Source organism: Dendrobates tinctorius, unplaced genomic scaffold (genome assembly GCF_039654945.1).
Source record: "Dendrobates tinctorius isolate UK_male_01 unplaced genomic scaffold, ASM3965494v1 ptg000211l, whole genome shotgun sequence".
Classification (NCBI taxonomy): Eukaryota; Metazoa; Chordata; class Amphibia; order Anura; family Dendrobatidae; genus Dendrobates; species Dendrobates tinctorius.
The window spans coordinates 10001408-10028004 of NW_027361878.1; the positions used below are offsets into that span (position 1 = coordinate 10001408).

Sequence of the window (26597 nt, forward strand, 5' to 3'; positions counted from 1 at the left end):
GCGAGTATACTCGTTGCTCGGGTTTCCGAGTATTTTGGTGTGCTTGGAGATTTAGTTTCTGTCATCGTAGCCGCATGATTTGCGGCTGCTAGACAGACTGAATACATGATTGCCTGTTTGTTAGGAAATCCCCACATGTATTCAGGCTGTCCCCACATGTATTCAGGCTGGCATTACCTTCCTCCTAGAGAGTGTGATGTCATGCTTGGAAGCAATAAAGGGTCTCTAAATCAGGTAAATGCAACACACAGCACAGTTCGCCAGCAGAGGGAGCTCTGAACCAAAACTGGGGGAGGAGCTGCTCTCTGGGGGTCAGGAAGGGGAAATTAGGTCAGTTCGTGTGAGGAGGGAAACGTGTGTGGACGTGAAGAGACGAGCTGGAGGATTTAGCAGACTTCAGGCTCACTTCTAGCTGTAGTGCATGCTCCGGAGACCGGTCTCCGAGGTTGTACGGATACTGATGTTCCTGCAGCAGAAACCGGAGGAATAGGAAGCTGTAAATGCTCTGTTCCCACATAAGACTGGGAGGCACAACAGCAACGTGTCTGCCATATGAGGGAGTTCTAAAAGAGAACAAGCAAGTGGAACTTCAGAGTAACACAGTACTGCTAGTACCTCAGAAAGCGCTAGAAAGGAGACTACACAACCCATCTGCATAGAGAGATTCCTAAGTTGCTTCCAAGCTGGCCAGCCTCTGTTCCATCTGTAATCTGGACCCTGGACTGCACTTACAAAGCACAGTAAAGGTAACGGAAACTGCACCCTGTTGTGTCATTGCATTCTTCCTGCAAACCCTCCAGCACTGCTACATCTCTGTGCCAGACACTACACCCTCTTCCTGAACACCTAATACCACTGCCCTGGGACCACAGCTCCACCTGTGGGGAGCTATTACATCTTGCTGCCTTATACCATCTGTCCTAGAGGATCTGCCTGCAGCGTCGGCTTAACCCCTTCATTGCCGATCACCACAGGTGGCGTCTCGTATCATCCACTTATAAACTTTAATCAGCCACGCTTAACCCCTTTTACATGGACGCCCAGGGCCACGGACCGGGTCACCGCTACTGTGACACTTCCCTCTGAGATACCGGCCCGGTACCGAGTACCCCACTGCCCTGGCGGGCGACCCATTTTGGCATCACGAACAGGATTTACGGAGCCCGGTGTTCCCGGGTCCTGTGTGCCAGAGACTGTGTTGTGTGCCATAGACTATCTGCGCAGTTGCCGCCATTACCCCGCCACTTGGCGCGTGTGGGGAGCCAAAGGGGCGGGCTGTCATGGGCGGAGCCAGCCGAAAAGCACGAAAAAGTGTAGTGCTGCGCGTGAAGAGGCCAGCGCGCGGGAAGTTAGAAGCCGAGGCCTGCAGTCCCGACGTCCCCCCGATCATCCAGCCTGCAAAGCGGCAACCGGTAAGCCAGCACAACCCAGGGCCTGGCCAACATTAATTAGGGGGGAGGAGAATGTCTGAGGCAAGAGCAGATGCAGCGGTGGACGCCACCGCACCCCCCACAGTGCCGCAAGATGCAGGGGCCAGGGCAGCTGTGGCTCCAATAGCACCGCAGAATGCAGCAGCCAGCGCTGCCTCCAGAGCACCGCAAGAATCAGCGCCCACCGCAGCAGTCCACATAATGCCGCTGTCCATGCCCTATAAACCGGGAGCTACCTGGTTACCGCAGTACTCAGGGGAGTCACATATCCTGAGTGAATTCAAAGAGAGACTAAGCAGTTTGTTTGAGGTGTATCTGTGGCGCCCCCAGGAGTATGGTCGCCACAGTGGCATTGCCTTCCTCCTAGGGAGTGTGATGTCATGCTTGGAAGCAATAGGGGATCTCTCTGGCAGTTAACCACAACACACAACACAGTTCCATTCCAGGTCAGCAGAGGGAGCTCTGAAACTAAACTGGGGAGGAGCTACTCTCTGGGTGCCAGGAAGGGGAAATTAGGAGTTCGTGTGAGGAGGGCAACTTGTGTGGACGTGAGGAGAGGAGCTGGGAGATTGAGCAGAGAGTTCAGGCTCATTCCCAGCTATAGCGCAGGATCTGGAGCCCGGTCTCTAAGGCTGTATGGACACTTATGGTCCTGCAACAGAAACTGGAGGAATAGGAAGTTGTAAATGCTCTATTCCCACATAAGACTCGGAGGCAAACAGCGACGTGTGAGCCAGAAGAGGAAGGCTACAGCTGTCTGCCATACGAAGGAGTTCTAAAGAGAATAAGCAAGTGGAACTTCAGTGTAACACAGTACTGCAAGTACCTAAAAATAAGCGCTAGGAAGGAGACTACACAACCCATCTGCATAGAGAGATTCCTAAGTTGCTTCCAGGCTAGCCAGCTCCTGTGCCATGTGTAATCTGGACTGCATTTGCCAAGCAAAGTAAGGGTAAAGAAACTGCACCCTGTTGTGTCCTTGCCTTCTTCCTGCAAACTCTCCAGCACTGCTACATCTCTGTGCCAAACACTACACCCTCTTCCTCAACACCTAACCTCTTCATCTACTCTGCCCTGGGACTACAGCCCTGCCTGTGGAGGGCTACACCATCATTGCTGTAGCCCACCATCTGTCCCAGAGGATCTGTCTGCAGCGCCGGCTTAACACCTTCATTGACGAACACCACAGGTGGCGTCACGAATCATTCACTCATAAACTTTATTCCATCACTTAATCCCTTTTTCATGGATGCCCAGGGCCACGGACCAGGTCACCGCTGCTGTGACATTCCCCTCTGAGAGACCGGCCCGGTACCGAGTACCCCACTGCCCTGGGAGGGCGACCCATATCCTCTGTCTGAAAACCAAAAAGTGAACATCCTTATTGGGCAGCTAACTGGTGCAGCGCAAAGGGAAGTAAAAGCCTGGCAGGACACTGATAAAGATACTGTTCAATAGGCAGCTCCAATAGTCTTTGTGAAAAAGAAAGATGGTACCATGAGAATGTGTGTTGATTACAGAAAAATTAACAGCATTACACATAAGGATGCCTACCCATTACCCAGAATTGAGGAGTCATTAGCCGCACTTAAAACTGCTATTTTTCCACCTTAGATCTCACTAGTGGGTATTAGCAGGTTCCCGTGGCAGAGGCAGACAAGGAGAAAACAGCGTTTACCACACTAATGGGTCTCTGCGAGTTCAACTACATGCCGTTCGGGCTCTGCACCGCCCCAGGGACATTTCAACGGCTAATGGAGTGCTGTCTTGGACACAAGAACTTCGAGACAGTTCTGTCATACCTTGATGATGTAATTGTTTTCTCCAAGACTTATGAAGACCATCTGGAGCAACTGGCCGAGGTGTTCGAAGCCTTTTCCAACTTTGGCCTGAAAGTGAAGCCATCCAAATGCCACCTCCTGAAGCCCAAGGTACAGTACCTCGGTCATGTAGTGAGTGCAGAAAGTGTGGCACCGGATCCAGACAAAGTTACTGTCATCCGAGACTGGCATAAGCCCAGCAACCTTCATGAAGTACGTCAATTCCTCGGGTTGGTAGGCTACTACCGAAGGTTCATCAAAGGCTTCACTGAGATAGCCACCCCTATGCAAAATCTTCTGGTGGGCCAGCCCAAGAAAGCCAGGAAGAAGAGTCCTACATTTGAATGGAATGAGGAACTGGAGAGGTCCTTCACTCGACTGAAAATGGCTCTCACAGTGTTAAGCATCAGGTTTCTGCGTCTGCTCTGCAGGAATCCAGAGCCTCACATTCTGTGGTCTCCTGCTGTCTATCTACTGCAGAGAAGATTACTTTGCAGCAGACCGCTCCAGAGACTAAGTTCCTCTGTTATGAATGAGTCACCGGAGGAGGAAAAAACAAAAATACAAGCTAAGTCCAGAAAACCGGAGAGGTTAGTAGCTAGCAGATTGCAGACCCCGGATCCTATTCATAACAACTAACAGTAGCCGTGGGGTGTTCCTACGGTGGTCCTAGACACCTCGTTCACATCCGGAGAACTAAATAAACCTAAAGAAAGAAAGGGGAAATCTAAACTGCCCCAGAGCAGACCCCAAAGCAATAGACAGCCCCCAACATGTACTGACGGTGAAAACAGATGAAAACACAAACACAGACAGAAAGACAGGCTGAGCAAACAATGGGGCCCTCACTAACTAGATACGACAGAAAAGAAAAGCAACTGTCTGCAATCACGCAAAAACCCTGCCAAAAATAATGTCCAACACGTCTGATAGAAAAGGCCCTGAAGTCACTAGACTTCAAAATCGCTATATCAGCACTCAGGTATATTCTGAAAACAGAGCAAAGAGATCAACTGATCAGAGACAAAAATGGAGTTCAGCCAGTCCCAACCAGGGCTGGCTGAACACAAACACTAAGTAAACCAGACAAAATCTCATGGAAAAATAGCAGAGCAAAAACTTAGCTTTAGTAGACAGGACTAAACTGGAGGCCAGAGCTCAGAGCAGAGAGGATCACCAGCAACTCAGCAGGGCGTCGGCGGCCTTATATCCACTCGATTCCGGATGTCCAATCACACTCCACTTGTTCAGATGATAGGTTTTTCCCATCCAAATCAATTTCACTACCTCCTTTCACCAGCAGAGGGAGTTCATCGGACATCAAAGGTGAAGGAGAAAATGAGCTCATAACAGTACCTCCCCCTTGAGGAGGGGTCACCGAACCCTCATCCACGCCACCAGGGCGATCAGGATGGGCCCGATGAAAAGCAAGAACCAATCTTTCGGCATGAATATCGGATGCAGAGACCCAAGAATTATCCTCCTGGCCATAACCCTTCCACTTAACCAAATACTGGAGTCTCCGTCTAGCCAGACGAGAATCCAGTATCTTCTCAACCTCATATTCCACATTACCTTCAACCAATACAGGGTCAGGAGGTGCCACCACAGGAACTACTGGCTCAACAAACCTCTTTAACAGAGACTTATGAAACACGTTATGGATCTTGAATGTAACAGGAAGAGCCAATCGAAAAGAGACCGGATTAAGAATCTCCAAAATCTTGTAAGGTCCAATAAATCTAGGTTTAAACTTCGGAGAAGCCACCTTCATAGAGATATTCTTTGATGACAACCAAACCATATCACCCACCTTAAACCGGGGACCAATGGTCCTATGCTGGTTGGAAAACCGCTGGGCCTTTTCCTGGGAGAGAGACAACTTATCCACCACTTGGTCCCAGATCTGGTGCATTCTCTCCACCACAGTGTCAACACCTGGGCAGGCAGAAGACTCCACCTGCCCTGAAGAGAATCGAGGATGAAACCCAAAGTTACAAAAAAAAGGTGACATCAAAGTGGCAGAACTAGCTCTATTATTTAAAGCAAATTCGGCCAAGGGCAAAAATGAAACCCAATCATCCTGATCAGCAGAAATAAAATACCTCAAATAAGACTCCAAAGTCTGGTTTGTTCTCTCCGTCTGCCCATTGGTCTGAGGGTGAAACGCAGAGGAGAAGGACAACTGAATTCCGAGCTTGGAACAAAAAGTCCTCCAAAATCTAGAAACAAACTGAACTCCTCTGTCAGACACAATGTTCTCAGGAATCCCATGCAAGTGAACCACCTGTTGCAAAAACAAGGGCACCAACTCTGAGGAAGATGGCAACTTAGGGAGTGGTACAAGATGGACCATCTTAGAGAATCTATCACAAATCACCCAAATAACAGTCATTCTCTGAGAGACAGGCATATCAGAAATAAAATCCATTGAAATATGGGTCCATGGCCTCCTGGGCACCGGCAAAGGCATCAACAACCCACTAGAGCAAGAACAAGGTTTAGACCGGGAGCAAGTCCCACAGGACTGCACAAAATTCCTGACATCACGAGACAAGGCGGGCCACCAAAAAGACCGACTCACCAAATCTCTAGTACCAAAAATACCTGGATGACCAGCCAATGCGGAGCAATGAACTTCAGACATTGCTCTCTTCCTCCACTGGTCAGGAACATACAATTTTCCAATCCCTGGAAAAGATCAAAATATTATCCAGATAGATTATCAAAAATGTATCCACAAAGTCCCGGAAAATATCATTCATGAAGCACTGGAAGACAGAAGGGGCATTAGTGAGCCCAAAAGGCATCACCAGGTACTCAAAATGTCCCTCCGGAGTATTAAACGCCGTCTTCCATTCATCCCCATGCTTAATGCGAATAAGATTATACGCCCCCTGAGGTCAAGCTTGGTAAACCAGCAAGCACCTTTAACTCTGGAGAATAGATCAGAAATCAGGGGTAACGGATACTGATATTTAACAGTAATTTTGTTGAGGGAACGATAGTCAATACAAGGCCTTAATGAACCATCTTTCTTGGCCACGAAAAAAAAACCAGCACCCAAGGGTGAAGAGGATGGTCTAATATGACCCTTCTCCAACGACTCCTTAATATAAGATCGCATAGCCTCATGCTCGGGTATAGATAAATTGAAAAGTCGACCCTTGGGAAATTTACACCCAGGGCTCAACTCAATTGCACAGTCATAACTCCTATGAGGAGGCAAAGACGCAGACTTATTCTCACTAAATACATCATAAAAATCAGCCAAATAGTCAGGAACATCATGCGACTGGGAAGAGGTGGAGAAAACAGGAGCGTCACCAAGAGCACACCGACAACCCCAACTCATCACAGACACAGATTTCCAATCCAAAACTGGATTATGGATTTGCAACCAGGGAAATCCCAGAACAATGGTATCATGCAAATTATGCAACACCAAAAATCTGCAATTTTCTTGATGGTCTGGGGCATTACCACCTGGGTCCAAAACTGAAGTTTATTCTTCGCCAAAGGAGTAGCATCAATACCCCTCAAAGGGATAGGCGTCCGCAGAGGTGTCATAGGAAACCCACAACATTTAGCAAAATCCAAGTCCATCAGGTTCAGAGCCGCTCCTGAATCCACAAAAGTCTTAGCGGAAAATGTGGACAGGGAGCAGATCAGAGTAATTGCCAGAAGAAACTTAGGTTGAACACCACCCACAGCAAATGTGTGTGCAAAACGTTTCTCTCGTTTAGGGCAGACAGAAATCATATGAGAGGCATCTCCACAGAAAAAACACAGCTTATTACGCCTTCTGAACTCCTGACGTTGCGCCCTAGACAAAACTCTATCACATTGCATAGGTTCAGACATTTGTTCAACAGGTGACAACATTTCTCTTGTGCTTTTACGTTCACGTAAACGCCGATCAACCTGAATGGCTAATGACATAGAATCGTCAAGACCAGAGGGAACAGGAAATCCCACCATAGTATCTTTTACGGTTTCTGACAAACCCTTCCGAAACAGAGCTGCCAAGGCACCATCATTCCAGGTAGTAAGGACCGCCCACTTTCGGAATTTTTGACAGTATAACTGCAGAATCCTGACCCTGGCTCAATGCCAACAGGGCTTTCTCAGCTTGATCAATAGCATTAGGTTCATCATACAACAACCCCAAGGCTTGAAAAAATGCGTCCACATTAGTTAGAATAGGATCATCAGGTGTCAAAGAAAACGCCCAATCCTGGGGATCGCCGCGCAGCAAAAAGATGACAATTTTAACCTGCTGCGCAGAGCTCCCCGATGAGTTAGGCTTCAAGGCAAGAAATAATTTACAATTATTCTTAAAATTCAAAAATTTAGACCGATCCCCAAAAAACACATCAGGAGTAGGAATCTTTGGTTCAGCAGCATGTGAATGAGCAAGATAGGCGGAAATTCCCCGCACTTCAGCAGCCAGCTGCTCCACACGATCAGACAATTGCTTAATCTCCATTAAGAAAATTCCTCCTACGGCCCCAGAGAAAAAGAGGAAAAAATATACATAAAAAAAAATTCTGACACTTTTTTTTACAATTCTTTCCTGCTATTGAGTACCCTAGAATCTGCAGTATGGCTGGTGATTCTGTTATGAATGAGTCACCGGAGGAGGAAAAAACAAAAATACAAGCTAAGTCCAGAAAACCGGAGAGGTTGGTAGCTAGCGGATTGTAGACCCCGGATCCTATTCACAACTAACAGTAGCCATGGGGTGTTCCTACGGTGGTCCTAGACACCTCGTTCACAGCCGGAGAACTAAATAAACCTAAAGAAAGAAAGGGGAAATCTAAACTGCCCCAGAGCAGACCCCAAAGCAATAGACAGCCCCCAACATGTATTGACGGTGAAAACAGATGAAAACACAAACACAGACAGAAAGACAGGCTGAGCAAACGATGGGGCCCTCACTAACTAGATACGACAGGAAAGAAAAGCAACTGTCTGCAATCACGCAAAAACCCTGCCAAAAATAATGTCCAACACGTCTGATAGAAAAAGCCCTGAAGTCACTAGACTTCAAAATCACTATATCAGCACTCAGGTATATTCCAAAAACAGAGCAAAGAGATCAACTGATCAGAGACAAAAATGGAGTTCAGCCAGTCCCAACCAGGGCTGGCTGAACACAAACACTAAGTAAACCAGACAAAATCTCATGGAAAAATAGCAGAGCAAAAACTTAGCTTTAGTAGACAAGACTAAACTGGAGGCCAGAGCTCAGAGCAGAGAGGATCACCAGCAGCCCAGCAGGGCGTCGGCGGCCTTATATCCACTCAGAGATTCCGGATGTCCAATCACACTCCACCTGTTCAGATGATAGGTTTTTCCCATCCAAATCAATTTCACTACCTCCTTTCACCAGCAGAGGGAGTTCATCGGACATCAAAGGTGAAGGAGAAAATGAGCTCATAACATTCCTCTGTGCTCATACTGGGCATGCTCATGAGACAATCTCCCATTGGAGATCGGGAGTCATGTGCCCAGGTCCTGCTCCAGATCTCATTGGTCCATCTCGGAGATCTGGAAGGTCCCGCACGGCTATAAAAAGCGCGTATGACCGTTTGTCCATGCGCTAGTATAGACTATACTTGCTATGTGTGAATGGTGACGGATGTATGGTTCTGGTGAATGACTTATTAAGAAACCCCTTCCCTCTGATATTACGCATGTGGATAGGGAATTAGTTCAGCAGTCAGCGCCAGTCAGTTGCAGGCCTTAGGCCACTGTGCACACCGTACCTCTGCGCTAGCGTCCGACATTGCACCTGCTTTGTAGCTGTGTCGTCCTGCGGCAGTGTTCTACGCCGCACTGCAGTTGCAGCCCTTCTTGGCGCTCGCAGTATCGACGCCGCACACAGGGTAGGTCTAGACGGACGCAGCTCCTCTGTCTTAGGTCCTGCTCCTATGAACTGATACCGTGTGTGCATTTACCTGAGGCCTGTGATACTAACAGGGTCAGTGTTTTTGTATGTTTATGTTGCGGCGCCTCTGTGCATGAACAGAACCCGCTTTGCGCACTTCGGGTGAAGTTTAACCCGTGCACATTATATCGCCATATTGCTTGTCTGTCATTACCTAGCAGCGGTGTTACATCTACTGCACGGTGGACCCCGAGCGGCGAACGCACTTTATTATTTATTTTTATTTAGTGCGTTCCGCCGTTCCTAACACACAGGAGATGAAGTTCTGGCCTACTCAGATTATGACCAACCATTTGTTCTGTATACTGATGCCAGCAACGTGGGACTGGGAGCAGTACTATCACAGGTACAGAATGGCAAAGAAAGAGTGATCTCCTACGCCAGCAGGAAGCTTCGTCCCACTGAAAGAAACCCTGACAACTACAGTTTCTTCAAACTGGAGTTCCTCGTCATAGTCTGGGCTGTGACTGAACGATTCAAGCATTACCTAGCTTCAGCCAAGTTTACCATCTTCACGGACAACAACCCTTTGACTCACTTGGAAACTGCAAAACTAGGTGCACTGGAGCAGCGATGGATGGCCCGGCTGTCTAACTATGAATTCACCATCAAGTACTGAGCGGGGCACAAGAATGCCAATGCTGATGCTCTGTCCAGAATGCCCAATCTGCCAAATGCAGGAGAAGACCCTGAGGCACTCGAAGAAATAGAGTTACCTGCATTCCACCGGCCAAATGCGGCCCAACGTGCCCAATGAGTGAGAAACAGACGGTCTATCGTGAAAGAGGCCACCCTAAATCCGTTGCCTCATCATGACTGGGCAGAAACGCAGGATAGCGACCCCGCAGTCTGCCTGGTAAAGGAGCTACTATCACAAGCTGACTCACGCCCAGGTCCAGATGCTCCTGATGAAACCCAGCAGTTGTGGAAGGAAAGAGGCAGGCTGTTCATCTATGAGGGAAAGCTGTGTCGGAGGAGTATCAATGCCCGTACTCATGAGCTGGTCTGGCAGGTGGTAGTCCCAAAGAGGGAGGCATCGATGGTCTTGGAAGCATACAATGGAGCTGGACACTTCGGATGGAAGAAGTTGGAGGCCTTGCTCCGGGAGAGATTCTACTGGGCTGGTATGAGGAAGGCCATTGAAAATTGGTGCCGGGAGTGTGGACAATGTAACCTGCGCAGAAAGGACCGTAACAGCCAGCGAGCTCCATTGCAGCCAATAATAACCAAACAGCCACTTGAGTTGGTTGCCCTGGACCATGTGAAGCTGGTTCCAAGTCGTTCAGGCTACATTTATGCTCTTACCATCGTTGACCACTACTCAAGATTCCTGGTAGTCGTGCCTGTCAAGGATCAAACAGCCAGGACAGCAGCCAGAGCATTCCAACAGCACTTTTGTCGACCACACGGATATCCCAAGCAAGTGCTTACAGATCAAGGTCCGGCCTTTGAGGCAGAAGTGTTCCAGGAATTCTGTAATTTGTACGGTTGTAAGAAGATCATGACAACACCGTACCATCCACAGACCAATGTCATGTGTGAAAAGATGAATCAGGTGGTGATCGATCTACTGAAGACCTTGCCTTTGGAAGAGAGGAATCTGTGGCCAGAGAAGTTGCCTGATCTGGTCGACCTCTACAATCACATTCCTGTGAATTCCACCAACTGCACTCCAGCCTACCTAATGAGAGCGAGGCCTGGCAAGTTGCCTATTGATTTGGATATGGGAGTCCTTACACCTGAGGTAACATCACCAGATGCTGACTGGGATACAGAGCGGCAGCAGCAGTACTGTAGAGTACAAGAGTGCATAGAAAAGAGTCTTGTCATGATCCCAGTGCAGGTTTTTGACCTGCACACCTGGGGTTAATGATTGTGGCCTCTTTCTGGTTCTGGGAGAGCTTCTTAAACCCCTGGGAAGCTTCAATCCCTGCCAGTTATACTTTTGCCTTTGGCCTAGTGTGCTGACCCCTGTGTGCCTATTTGTTGCTATAGCTTGTTTATATGGTTCTGACCCGGTTCTGTTTCCCGTTGTGAGTTTGCCTGTTGATTTTGTACTGCGTTATTATCTCTATGTATGACTCATTGCCTGTGACCTGACTACTCTCTGCTCGCCCCTCTTGTACCTTTGCAGCTATCTCTGTGTTTGACTCATTGGCTATGTCTTGACTATTCTCCCTGTCTATGCCCCCTGGTAACTTTGTCTCGCAGTTACCCTGCTAGGAGTTATCTTGCAGCTCCTAGCTCTGTGGAGTTTAGGCCACGCCCCTAGCAGTCACGTACTTCAGGTCCTGCGGCTCTGAAGTACGCATCTACTCGGCTGCTGCCCGCTCCACAGGTACTGTATCTTTGAGCACTGTTCGCTTTACTCAGGACACGCGCACTGGCTCAGTGAGCAAGTTCAGTGCGGTGTTCCTGACATAATAACTGGCCTACAATTTTTTTTTTCTCTTCTCACTTCTGCAGCATGGACCCAATGTGTGCTTTATCTGAGCAGGTGAAATGCTTGACTCAGTCGCTGCAGAAGCTTAGTTTGGAACACCAAGCTCTGGCCCAGTCCCAACGGCGGGTGGAGGACTCAGTTCAGGGGGTGCTTTCCGCAGGCTTCCAGCAGGTGGGGAATAGAGATGTCATTTTAGTCCCACCTGAATCCCCGGTTAAATTGCCAGATACATTTTCTGGTAACAAGGATGATTTCAGGGCATTTATGGAGGGCTGTAAGCTCTTTTTCTCTTTGAGACCCCGCTCCTCTGGGGATGAGAAACAGAGGGTGGGGGTGGTGATGTCCCTGCTTAGGGGGTCCCCACAAGCCTGGGCATTTTCGCTTTCCTCTTCAGCCCCTGAGAGAATGTCTGTGGATGCGTTTTTTGAAGCCTTAGGGCTTTATTTATGATGAGCCTGATAGAGTGCGGTTGGCTGAGGACAAGGTGATGAGTGTCTGTCAGGGGGAGCACTCGGCCGAAAGGTTCTGTACTGAATTCAGACGTTGGGCAGCCAAGATTTCCTGGATTGATACTGCCCTTCGGGGGCTGTTCCACAGAGGCCTGTGTGAACGTCTGAAGGATGCTTTGGCACTTCATCCTCTGCCTGACTCCCTGGATGATGCCATGATCCAAGCGGTTCGCATGGATCGCAGGCTGCGGGCCAGAGGCATTATGCAATGGGAAACACAATTATTCTTCAGTGGAGATGAGACCCGGACTCTTCCTATGGCTATGGAGGTGAGCGCTGTCACCTGTGAGGGAAAGGAAAGAAGACGCCGCCGGGAAAAGAAGTTGTGCTTCTATTGTGAGAAATCTGGACATTGGAAGTAGGACTGCCCCTCCTGTCCGTCATCCTCCAAGATGGCGGGAAACGACTAGGTCTGGGTAGTAGTCGAGGAGGCTACCCAGACCTTCAGGTACAATTTTCCTCATGTGCAAAAATGGTGCTGCAGGTGGAACTGGAACTTGGTTATGGTCCTGTTCAGACTACTTCTTTTATTGACTGCGGTTCTGCTGTGAACCTGATTGATACCAAGGTTATGACTCTTAATAAGATAGGGACAGTCAGGGTTCACGATCCTGTTAAACTTGTGGCAATTGACTCGTCGCCTCTTACCCAAGATGGTATCTGTTGCAGGTCTGAACTTTTTTCTCTAAAAGTGGGTTCCACTCATGTGGAGAAACTAAGTTGTCTTGTGCTAGATAACTTGCCTGCAGGACTGGTACTGGGGATGCCTTGGCTTCAACGCCATAATCCTACCATTGATTGGGTTACAGGGGAAATCACTCAATGGGGATGCTATAATAAATGTGGTAACCTGGGACATCTTGATAACGCTGTTAAATCCGTGTCTGTGTCGTCTGTCGGTCTGGAAGGTATTCCGGAGTACCTGAAGGATTACGAAGACTTTTTTTTCCGAAAGTGAGGCTGAGGCGCTGCCACCACATAGACCCTACGATTGTGCTATTGATTTAGTACCTGGAGCCAAGTTACCTAAGGCTCGATTGTTCAATTTGTCTGGTCCTGAGTGCCAAGCCATGAAGGAGTACAGAGCTGAGAGTCTCTGCAAAGGGCATATCAGGCCTTCTGTGTCACCTGTGGCAGCAGGGTTCTTCTTTGTGAAGAAAAAAGATGGTGGTTTGCGGCCATGGCTCGACTTTCGGGAACTGAACAAGATAACGGTTAGGAACTCTTACCCGCTTCCCCTCATCCCAGACTTATGTAACCAGTTAGCTGGGGCCCAATGGTTCTCCAAGTTAGATCTGCGGGGGGCCTACAATCTGATAATGGTTCAGGAAGGGGACGAGTGGAAAACTGCATTTCTCACATCAGAAGGACTCTTTGAGAACCTGGTAATGCCGTTTGGGTTAACTTTAACTAATGCACCCGCTATTTTACAAAATTTCATCAATGTTGTGTGTTCTGATCTGATAGGCCGTTTTGTTATTATTTATTTGGATGACATTTTGGTGTATTCCCTGGACAGTCAATCTCACTTGCAACATCTAAAGACAGTTCTCCAGAGACTCAGGGAGAACCAATTGTTCGCTAAATTGGAAAAATGTTCGTTTTTTGTACAGGAGCTGTCTTTTTTGGGGTTGATTGTGTCCTGTGAGGGGTTTCGTATGGATCCTAAGAAGGTGCTGGCGATCACTGACTGGGTTCAGCCTCGAGATCTCAAGGGGCTCCAGCGCTTCTTAGGATTTGCGAACTATTACCGGAGGTTCATTAAAGGTTTCTCACAAGTGTTTAAACCACTCACGGATCTTACCCAGAAGGGCGCTGATGTAAAAAATTGGTCTGTACTCGCTAAGGAATCCTTCTCAGCGATTAAGAAATGTTTCATGTCTGCCCCGGTGTTGGTACAACCTGACCCGTCCAAACCATTCATTGTGGAGGTGGATGCTTCTGAAGTGGGGGTGGGGGCTGTGCTGTCCCAGGGTCCGGCCACGCTTACCAATCTCAAACCCTGTGCCTTCTTCTCCAAGAAGTTCTCTTCAGCTGAGAAAAACTATGATGTAGGCAATAGGGAACTTCTTGCGGTCAAGCTGGTGTTTGAGAAATGGAGGCAGTTTTTGGAAGGGGCGGCTCACCCTATCACGGTTGTCATGGATCACAAATAAATTTGGCATACCTTGAATCTGCTAAGAGGCTTACTCCTAGACAAGCCCATTGGTCACTTTTTTTCACGATTTCAGTTCTCCATTACTTTTCGACCGGGGTCCAAAAATGTTAAAGCGGATGCCCTGTCCAGAAGTTTTGATCCAGTGTCTCCCCCTGAGCCGCCGTCCTCCATTCTTCCCCCAGGAGTGGTAGTGGTGGGGGTCTCAACTGAGTTGGAACAAGAAATTCTAAGGGCTCAGACCCTAGCTCCGGCAACCAGACTAGGGGATAAACTGTTTGTTCCAGATTCATTGCGGCCTAGACTTCTGCAGGAGTTTCATGAGTCTAGGCTGAGTGCTCATCCAGGTTTCACGGCCACTAGAGAGGCAGTAGCCAGGGGTTTTTGGTGGCCTTCATTAAGGTCCGATGTCAAGGAATTTGTTTCTGCTTGTGGCATGTGTGCCTGTTCCAAAAGCTCGCATAACCGACCGGCTGGGGAACTCATACCTTTACCGGTTCCTGATAGGCCATGGACTCATCTTTCCATGGATTTTATTACCGGCCTTCCACCTTCCAGGGGCAATACCGTGATCTGGGTGGTGGTGGATAGGTTTTCTAAACAGGCCCAATTCATTCCCTTGGCAGCATTACCCTCAGCAGAAACATTGTCAAGGTTGTTTGTGCAGCATGTGGTCCGATTGCATGGGGTACCCCTGAATGTTGTGTCTGACAGAGGTGTGCAGTTTGTGGCTAAATTTTGGAGGGCGTTCTGTATGAAATTGGGCATCTCACTCTCCTTCTCGTCGGCATATCACCAGGAGAGTAATGGTCAGACAGAACGCACCAATCAATCCCTGGAACAAATTCTCAGGTGTCTGATCTCTGCCAGACAGGAGGATTGGTGTGATGCGTTACCGTTGGCTGAATTCGCTTTTAACAACCGGGTGAGTCAGTCCACCAACATGTTCCCATTCCTGATTAACTATGGGTTTAATGCGCATTTTGGGGAGTTTTATCGGGTGGATTCCAGTTGTCCAGGGGCAGAGAGGTCCGTTCAACGGTTAAAAAACCTCTGGGCTGAAGTCTGGCGTAATATCTCTCGGGCCCAGGGGAGATACAAATATTTTGCTGACAAAAAGAGAGCCTCGGGAGACATGTTTCAGGTGGGAGAGAAGGTTTGGCTCTTCACACGTAACATCAACTTAAAGGTACCATCAGCTAAGTTGGGACCAAAGTTCATTGGTCCGTACGAGATTATGGAGATAGTCAACCCAGTGGCATATAGGTTGCGTCTCCCCGCCTCCTTAAAAATATCCAATGTGTTCCATAAATTTCTGTTGAAACCCGCAGGATCTGTCAAAGAGAACTCTGAGTCTGTTGTTCCTCCAGTACTGGTGGAGGGTCAATTGGAGTATGAGGTCGGACATATTGTGGACTCTCGGCGGGTGCGCCGCTCTTTGCAGTACCTGATCCACTGGAAGGGATATGGACCAGAGGAGCGCTTATGGGTCCCTGCTCGCTCGGTACATGCATTTCCATGCCAAGAATCCAGGGAAGCCTGGGGGTCCAGAGGCCCCTCGTTGAGAGGGGGGTACTGTCATGATCCCAGTGCAGGTTTTTGAGCTGCACACCTGGGGTTAATGTCTGGAGCTCGGTGCAGGTTTTGACCTGCACACCTGGGGTTAATGATTGTGGCCTCTTTCTGGTTCTGGGAGAGCGTCTTAAACCCCTGGGAAACTTCAATCCATGCCAGTTATACTTTTGCCTTTAGCCTAGTGTGCTGACCCCTGTGTGCCTGTTTGTTGCTATAACTTGTTTATATGGTTCTGACCCGGTTCTGTTTCCCGTTGTGAGTTTGCCTGTTGATTTTGTACTGCGTTATTATCTCTGTGTATGACTCATTGCCTGTGACCTGACTACTCTCTGCTCGCCCCCCTTGTACCTTTGCAGCTATCTATGTGTGTGACTCATTGGCTATGTCTTGACTATTCTCCCTGTCTATGCCCCCTGGTAACTTTGTCTCGCAGTTACCCTGCTAGGAGTTATCTTGCAGCTCCTAGCTCTGTGGAGTTTAGGCCACGCCCCTAGCAGTCACGTGCTTCAGGTCCTGCGGCTCTGAAGTACGCATCTACTCGGCTGCTGCCCGCTCCACAGGTATCTTTGAGCACTGTTCGCTTTACTCAGGACACGCGCCCTGGCTCAGTGAGCAAGTTCAGTGCGGTGTCCCCGACAAGTCTAACTCAGGCGAGACAAAAACAGGAAAATAACTACAATCAACATGCCCCTTGCAGTTCCCTTGTCACCAGGAGAACAAGTCCTAAAGAGGTAAAGAAGGATGCATAAATTGGATGACCAATGGGAAGCTGAACCCTACACCGTCCTACCATCAAACTTTGACAACACCAAGGTGTGCCTTATCAGTAAGGATGGAGGAGAAACCTCATCAGCAGTATCGAGAGATCATCTGAAAATGTGCCCTGACCAACTAAAGGACAGAATGGAAGAGCAAAACAACCTTCAGCCCATAGAGGAAGAAGAAGAAAAGGTCAACACTGTACTCGGAGAATTCCCTGCAAATTGGACTAGAGCAAATCAAGCCATAGTGGTGCCAGTTTTGACCTTTCCCCAACTGGTAGTGCAAGAAGAAGTGACTCAAGACCACCATGAAAACCAGCAAATACAGGCAGCGGATGCCACACCAGCAGTGGAACAAGAGAATTCTCACCCTGCCAGTGGTCAATCTGCCATGCCCACAATGAGTAGAAGTGGTCCTAGGAAATCTAGTATCCCTGTGCTACGCCGAACCACCAGTAGTGTAGCCAGTACAACACACACTACACCAGTGGTAGTTAACACAAGGCATCCCACAAGGTCCCCAACAGCACCAGTGCTACGTATTGTAGGTCTGCCCGTAGTACCCAAGGTATACCACCCATAAGGTTTCGTATATAAATAACTAATGTAAATGTTAAAATGTAAATATGCAACTTTTCAAGCTTATGTGCCTACAGAGACTCTGTAAGAACTTTTTGAATATCTTATTTTGTTTTTAATGGAAAATTGGGCCACAGGACTATGTGTGACCAAAACTATCTTGTACATAATAATCATCACAAGGACTATTTTTGAGCTTTGGTTTTTGTAATTTTTCATTTTTGAAATCTTGTAAACAGGTACAATTGTTCATTTGTTTATATGTTTGCATGTTTTCTCAGTCCGGGAGGACTGAATTGCACTAGGGCGGAATGTGGCGCCCCCAGGAGTATGGTCGCCACAGTGGCATTACCTTCCTCCTAGGGAGTGTGATGTCATGCTTGGAAGCAATAAAGGGTCTCTCTATCAGGTAAATGCCACACACAGCACAGTTCCCACTCCAGGCCAGCAGAGGGAGTTCTGAACCAAAACTGGGGGAGGAGCTGCTCTCTGGGGGCCAGGAAGGGGAAATTAGGTCAGTTCGTGTGAGGAGGGAAACGTGTGTGGACGTGAGGAGATGAGCTGGAGGACTGAGCAGAGTTCAGGCTCACTTCAAGCTGTAGCGCATGCTCCGGAGTCCGGTCTCCGAAGTTGTACGGATACTGATGTTCCTGCAGCAGAAACCGGAGGAATAGGAAGCTGTAAAAGCTCTGTTCCCACATAAGACTCGGAGGCACAACAGCAACGTGTGAGCCAGAAGAAGGAGGCTACAGCTGTCTGCCACACGAGGGAGTTCTAAAAGAGAACAAGCAAGTGGAACTTCAGTGTAGCACAGTACTACAAGTACCTCAGAAAGCACTAGAAAGGAGACTACACAACCCATCTGCATAGAGAGATTCCTAAGTTGCTTGCAAGCTGGCCAGTCTCTGTTCCATCTGTAATCTGGACCCTGGACTGCACTTACAAAGCACAGTAAAGGTAACGGAAACTGCACCCTGTTGTGTCATTGCATTTTTCCCTGCAAACCCTCCAGCACTTCTACATCTCTGTGCCAGACACTACACCCTCTTCCTCAACACCTATTGCCACTGCCCTGAGACCACAGCTCCACCTGTGGGGAGCTATTACATCTTGCTGCCTTATACCATCTGTCCCAGAGGATCTGCCTGCATCGGCTTAACCCCTTCATTGCCGATCACCACAGGTGGCATCACGTATCATCCACTTATAAACTTTAATCAGCCACGCTTAACCCCTTTTACATGGACGCCAAGGGCCACGGACCGGGTCACCGCTACTGTGACACTTCCCTCTGAGATACCGGCCCAGTACTGAGTACCCCACTGCCCTGGCAGGCGACCCACATGCAGCTGTGGTGACAGAAACGAAATCTCCGGGCACATCCAAATACTCGGAGATCACCCGAGCATGCTCGGGAAATCTTGAGTAACGAGTATACTCGCTCATCACTAATCCTGACTAGTTGTCGCTGACTATAATCATAGCACCCATCAATAAGAGACTAACAAAGGTAATTTGCTAGCCAGGATTAGTAGGCATGTCTGAACATGAGGTGATTGGTAAGCATGCAAATCATTGTGACACCGCAAATATGTAACGCAGCACTAAGCTATGGAGAAATATTACTGTTGAACGAATATGGCCTCATACACAGAACAATATTTTATTATGTATTTTATCTGTACACTTAGTCGATATATGGTTGTATGTCCGACCCTCCATTGACCCTACTGTGTAGGAATTACAGAAAGAGCCAAGCCATCTGTTCTTCCGATTAGTAGGGGTGATAGAGGTGGGAACCCAACCTATCATACTATGGATATGTAATAAGTGCTCCTAGTGTTAAAACCCAACAGGACACATGTATATTATGTTATACCAGTCCAATAATAATAAAAAGTCTCTTATGGCATCTTAATTGGACGCGATTAGTTGTGCCTGGATTCTACAATAAGCTTGAGCAGGAAATGTCTCAGTCATGTCTTCTACGTACCAGCAAGAAAACCTGATCAGTGCAGATGTTTTTCACATCGCCAACGCCGCTGCATAATTTCCCTCCTCTCAGTGGTTACAATAAATCTCTGTTATGTGCTTTGAGATGGAAATGTCTTATTCCTGTCCCGTTCTCTGCTTTATTCTGGACTGAAAGCAAAATAAAAAATGCAAATGACAAAGCGTGATAGAAATAACCATTAGGACTTGTGCACACATCGTCTTTTTGAAACCGTCGAGCTTTTTAAGACCAAGAAAGACACAACAGGAAACATCAACGTTTTTCTTCCTGAAGGATCCTATTTGGTAGTTTCCTGACCATTTTTTCAAGGTTTTTAAATTTTTTTTTTTTTCTTTTACATTTTTTTCCAACATTTTCATGGTGCCCATTTTACTGTTTTTTTTTTCAGATTTATTTTTTTTTTTTAAACTCCATTCAACAGTAAAGAACCCGCTAGTCGTTTTTCAAACAAAAGCTTTGGCAAAAACCTCCAAATGAGGCCTACTGACTTCGGTTATAAAGTATAGAGCGGCAAATACCTGAACGATGGTCCACTCACATCTTCTAACCGGTTGGTGTCTTTGCAAATCCGAAGCGGTCAAAAGACGCTCAAAAGACTGAACGTATGGACAGCAAGTCGTTTTTACATAAAGATGCACGTGCTCATATTTTTGAGCGTTTAGTTAGCGCTTTTTCAGGTGGTTTTCATGGGTGGAATTTGCCATAAAAAGACGTGGTCTTCACACACCCTTTGGGTTCGAGCTTATCAGTGATTCAAGGACAATTTACAGAAAATAAAAAGTTCAACTTACCCTCCTATCCTCTTGTTCTCTAAATATTGGGAATGCGTTTTGGATTGCATGAAGGTTCCCTTAAACCGCTTTAAGGTTCAAAAGCAGTGAAGTGGTTAAACGAAGAAATCTGACCATTCTTCAGGTGGCTTCTCCGTGAAAGCCACACACTATAGTACACATAATGTAAAAAAAACATAATGCTAAAGAATGACACAAAAATGCTAAAAAGAATGCTTTTGCCATTTGTTCTGAAACATGATTTTTGTGTCTTTTTGACTGTTTGAGCTTTTTCTTTTCCCCTTTATGTACCTTTTTAGCGCAAAACATCACATGATCCATTAAAATGCTCCATGTTCGTGTTTCAAAGCATAAAGATAAAATTAAACCGATTTGGTTCTCTCGTAGGGTACTGGAGCCACCTTAGCATAGAAATGTTGGGACATTCTGAAAATTTGCAAATGGTAAATTGGGTGGAAAAATCTGGATAAGGAAAGCCAAGCCCACATTGTCGAACAAAAAAATAAACCACAGACAAATCGAAGAATATTAACTAGAAAAGGCTCTAAATAAATAAGAAGACACAAAGTGACTATCTGGCCTTATTCAGACGTCCATGAATTACGTACGTGATGAAGTCAAGATTTTCACAACCAGAACCCTTACTCCTTATAGTCTACGCCACCGAAAGGGTGCCGGAATGTGACAGTACCCTAACCCTGTAATGTATGGGAGAAGCTGTCACAGGTGTGTCAAAGGCTGCAGACCGTCGCTCTGCATCTGGCTGCAGAAGGTCTCAGCAGATTGCTGTGCTGACTTCTTCCTGGGCTTTCTGACTTTAGGACCCAGTGGCATCCTCCCCCCGGCTCTAGTTGACACACCTGGACTGGGGTGTACATAACTTCCAGCTTGCTGCTGGTAAGAGCAATTGATACTTCTATTTCCAGTTCCCTGTTGTGGCTTGGAGGACGGCCGTGTCTCTCTCTGAGTCTACTCAAGCTAAGTGTTCCCCCTTGTTTGTGTATCCCATCTGTCTTTAGTGGTAGTGGGGATTGAGTAGCGTTAATCCTGTCCTTCCCAATGCAGGGCTTATAACCAGGGACAGGCAGGAATTAGGTATCCTGCTTGGCGATAGGTGTGCAACCTATATACGGACGATAGGGCAGACAGGGTGATGTTAGATCTGTCTCGGGGTTTCCTTTCCCCCCTTCTATAGGTTCTCGCTCCCTAATCCATTCGTGTTGCACTTAGCCTTTCCTACACATTGTGTGACAGAAGCTTTGTCATTCATCTATTAATTTTTTTATAGGCGAAAATCGTTAAAGGAAAAACCTGAGACACAGATCAAACACTGTTGAAAACCTGATCCAAAACACTGATGAAGAACGGTCCGAGATTTTATGAGTGAGAAAAGTCATCGATATCTAAATGAGGCCTTGGGACTATTTTAAATCCAGAAAAAAATGCACAAAGATCTTGATGAATCTGGACCTGGGTGTCTGCAAAAAAAGTGGAAATATGTGTGTTTTTGATCCAAGTTGTGGATCAAATATGCCAAATCAATTTTTCAGTGCAAAAAAAGTACAGGACATGGATCCCACTGCAGTCTGATAGGAGAAATTTGGGAATTTTTGGATTTTGTATTTGAAAAATGAAAATCAGATGCTGTGCTGGTGTAAAAATGGACACTCGGACCAAGACTAGATGGAACTCGGATCCAGCAGACAAATGAAAAATACATCTAAATGAAGCCTTAGGGTGCTTTAACATTTAGTGGGTCCTGTGGGTCTGCATCCGTCTTGCGGGGGGTTCGGACATATGCCCGGACAGGGCCACCGAGCGTGCCCCTAAATGCAATGTGAATGCACCCTTAGGGCTCATGCGCACGAGTGATTTTCTTATAAGAGAAAAAAAATCCAAGATTTCATCAGTGTTTTTTTTTTAATCAGAATTTCATCAGTCTTTTAACTCTGATGGGGGAAAAAAAGGTTTCTTCTCCATTTATCTATGAGTCATTGAAAAACGGGCAGCACTTGGATGGCATCAGAGTGCTGTCCGATTTTTCACGGACCCATAGGCTTTCATTTCCCACATCAACATCGGACATGTCTCTGTCATTTTGCATGGACAGCGCTGGGTCCGCATAAAATCACAGACATGGATAACACTCGCACGTGGGAATGAGTCCTTAGGCCGCGTTCACACATTCAGTGTTTGGTCAGTATTTTACCTCAGTATTTATAAGCCAAAACCAGGAGTGGAACAATCCGAGGGGAAGTATAATAGAAACCCGTCACCACTTCTGTATATAAATGAACTATGGGGGCAATATAGATGAAAAAATAACATACAAGGCGGTGGCGAATATGCAACTTAAATTAAGGGTCAGATGTACGGACTGTGCGGATGAAGCGGATTTAACTCTTTAGGCTGCAGTGTAATGATATCCTGCATTAGAGACACAGGAGCAGTGATCCTACACGGTGATGCCAAGATGGATTGCTCCAAAGCACAAACACGGCCCTGCTACATCTGTCCGACTACAATTGCCCTCGGTCCGTATCCCCCCCTATAGCACTTACCTCCGTATTACAGGACGCTGCAGTCACTTTCTCAGCTCCAAGGCTTTGCTGCATTACCAGGCCGCGTTGCCATGGGCGACTGTTTCACAGCAACGGCCAACGGGGCAAACAAAAAGCTGGAATTAGCATAACTAAACATTCGGGCCCTAAGGTAATTGGAGACTGGGCTCGCTTTGTGGCTTTAGTTGTGTAAGGAAGCAGAAAATATTAACCCCTTGTTTCATCACAGGGAAAGAAAAAGTTATTACAGCTATTTTATTTAGTTGTATTTCTTTTATTGTCCTAACACTCACATATATATATATATATATTTTTAATTATTTCTTTCTTATATATGAATTTCCAAAGGTGTGTTATGAACAATATGGTTATCATTACCATTTCTCCAGCTTTCCCAGACTCCTGAAAAGCTAGTTTGTTTTTTGCATTTTTGTTTTTTGCTCCCCTTCTTCCCTCGGCCATAACTTTTTTTATTTTTCCATCAATATGGCGGTGTGATGGCTTGTTTTTTGAGGGACGAGTTGTAATTTTGAACAAAACCATTGGTTTGACCATATCCTGTACTGGAAAACGGAAAAAAAATCCAAGTGTTGTGAAATTGGAAAAAAAGTGCAATTCCACAGTTGTTTTTTGTTTACTGGGTTCACTAAATGCTAAACCTGACCTGCCATTATGATTCTGATTCTCCAGGTCATTACGAGTTCACAGACAACAAACATGTCTAGGTTCTTTTTTATTTAAGTGGTAAAAAAAAAAAATCCAAACCTTTGGTAAGAAAAAATAAAAATTGTGACATATTCCAAGACCCGTAGCGTCTCCATTTTTCGGGATCTGGGGCTGGGTGAGGGCTTATTTTTTGCAGGCCGAGGTGACATTTTTATTGATACCATTTTGGTGTAGATACAATCGTTTGATCGCCCGTTATTGCATTTTATTGCAGCGTTACTAAATATGTGTATATTTGATTTTTTTAGTGTTTTATTTTGAATGGGGAGAGAGGGGGGGTGAGTTGAACTTTTATATGTTTTTCATTTTTTTTTATATTTTTAAAAACATTTTATTTCACTTTTTGCATGCTTCAATAGTCTCCATGGGAGACTAAAAGCTACAATTGTCTATTCGGCTCTACTACATAAGATGGTGATCAGATCGCCTGTATGTAGCAGAAATGCTCACTTGGTATGAGCGCTGACCACCAGGCGGCGCTCATAGCAATCCGGCTAAGACAACTATAGAGGTCTGCTGGAACCTCTGATTGTCATGCCAAGCCATCGGTGACCCGCGATCACGAGACAGGGTCAACGATGGGCGGGATTTCTGGCGCGCTTCCAGTAAGCGTGAGTTAAATGCCGCTGTCAGAGATTGACAGCGGCATTCAACAAGTTAACAGCCGCAAGTAGATCGCGATTCCACCTGCGGCTGTTAGAGGCACATGTCAGCTGTTCAAAACAGCTGACATGTGCCGGGAAAGATGTGGGCTCACCGCCAGAGCCCACATCAAAGGGAGGGATTCTGACGTGGGCGTACTATTACACCCAACCTTGGAACGGGGTTAAAACTTGTCCAAACCCGTTGAGTTATTTAAGAATCCACTTCAGGAAACGCCGGCATTTCTAAAACGTCACGGTGTCTCTATTCACCCTTTCTGGGCTCCCCATAGGCTGTTTTCTATGTAGTTTGTAGTGTCGTCCAAGGAGGAGACGCACACAGAACGGTCCGGTCACTTCTTCTAATATTTTGGCGTCTTTGATAACACAAAGCAAAAGAAAGCCTCAACATGACAGCAAGTCATTTTTCAATAGGAATGCATACGTTCCATCTTTTGAGCATTTTTGGGACGCTTTTTCACCATGAGGTATACTTACCTTTTGTTTCCTCTATTTCTTAGATAAGACCCTATTGCGCTTTTACATTTTTATCCAGCCTTATACTTTTACATGGTAAACAATTCTTTTTTTCATTTACAACCAGCTTGATTTGAGTAGTATCATTTATTTCTCATCCACATTGATTATTATTATTATTATCGGTGGGGCCTTTGTTTTATATGAGAAAATCTTCTTCCGTTTTTTGCTTTCCTCAATATGGCCGCTTTCCATTCCTCTCTCTTTGGCAGCTCCAACTGTCATCTGCATGATCAGGGTTTGTTTGGCAGCAGCTACAATAGGGAAATATATAAACCTCCATAGGAGCTGAAGACAGCACACAATAGGAAATGTTTATTAAGACCGTGTGCCAAACATTGTTACATTTTTCACTCTCAATAATTAATTGTAATTTAAAGGGATCCTGTCATGTGAAAAAATGTAATTTACCTGCAGATATGGGGGTTAATCTGCATCAGAGCTGGCTGTCAGTCAGTGCTAGGGCGTGGTTATAGCCGGCCGTGCCTCTCTGACTGAAAGCCGGAGTCGGCCAGGGGCAATAAAGTTAATTTCCTCCTGGCAACCGGGTTTTCAGCGCGGTGGCCACATGACTTTAGAATACAATTAAGGCTTCTTTCACACATCTGGCTTTGTGTCTCCGGCGCCGTGCGGCGAAAAGCCGTAGGGGCGGATCCGGGATGTGCCGGAGACACCGGATGCCTGTGTGGCCGGATAAGGTGGCGCCCACATTTAAAAGAGCAGCGCGAGACTCAGAGTCTCCGCGCATGCGCTCTGAGAAAAACCGGTCCGGCACTGTCAAAAAACGTTGCAGCGAACGTTTTTTGCAGACGCCGGACGGCTACTTTTTGCAAAAACGCCGCATACCCATCCGGCACGGTGCGGCGACAATACAACTCTATGGGACAAAACTGGATCCGGTACCGGATCTGGTTGTTCCAAATTTCGCCGCATCATGCCAGATTCAAAAAGCTAGATGTCTGAAAGCAGCCTAACCTGTAGATTAAGCCCATACCTGCAATCGAGTTGTACCCAAAGGGCTCATTCAGACATCTGATTTTCTCATGTATGAAAAAAATGAATCAATATTTTGATCAGAGTTTGACAAGAGTATGGTCCTAGTGTCCATTTTTATTGTACGTGGAGAAATAAACAAAAAAAATAAGTTTTTCCCCCTTTTCCTTTCAGACAGTAAATGAAAAATGGACCACACTAAGATGTCGTCCGAGTGACATCCGATTTCTTTTTTCACAGATCCATTGATGGCATTGGCCATTTTGACGTAACCGTCGGATCAAAATTTGACGTCTCTGCGATTTTCCGTTCACCTCCACGAAAAATCATGACATGCGGATGGTACCATGGGCTATCACACAGGTATGAATGACATCCGTGGAAAACAGCGCTTGTATGTGAAAATTGGACGTCCGAATGAGCCTAAAATCAGTGAAAAACACTGACAGCACATATTACAAAAACAGGCATGTGAATGAGCCCCTGCGGAGGAGCGCGTGAGAAATCCTCCAAGATTCATCTAGAAAACTCGGACGATTTTAAAATAGTTTTCATCCCTGTGTCCTTTTTTTACATCTGTGTGCAATCTGTATTCATACATCAACGGCAGCTAATTTTAAAAATATACATGATCAAATACCGTTTCATAGGTTTATAACAGAAATGTATCCGAAAAAATCAAATGCCACTCGGACGTTCTGTGTTGGCTTTATTTAATACGTACCCATAGACTTGAATGGGCGGCTCTCATCCGAGACTTGGAAGAAAATAGGGCATGCTGCGATTTTATTACTCAAGGACAATCGGACCAAGTAAAAAACGTTCATCCAAACAGACCTATTGCATAATATGGGTCAGTGCGCTATCCGATGAAGAATCACACGGCACCCGTCTGATTTATACCCCTATCTGCATGAGCTCTTAGGGTGCTTTGACATTGCATTCAGGCAGCCATTCCTTGGCCCCGTCAGGGCTTGCGTTTGAACACCCACCCCCCCGACAAAACAGGATTCGGATGGATGCGCCAACGGCACGGCGAACGTGCACTATTATGGTCTATGGCCCTATCGGCGCATACATCCGAATCCCGGGGTCCAGACGTAAACCTT

The 26597-nt window shown here is 46.6% G+C and overlaps 1 protein-coding gene across 2 annotated transcripts in view; it reads right to left on the minus strand.

The window, feature by feature from the left end:
* Nucleotides 1-22705, minus strand: part of LRRC56 (leucine rich repeat containing 56) — a 94300-nt gene extending 71595 nt beyond the window's left edge. For both annotated transcript variants that reach the window (XM_073554418.1, XM_073554417.1), the window contains exon 1: nucleotides 22592-22705. The gene's annotated coding sequence lies outside the window, so the exon portion shown is untranslated. The remainder of the gene's footprint in view (nucleotides 1-22591) is intronic.
* Nucleotides 22706-26597: the final 3892 nt, after the last annotated feature.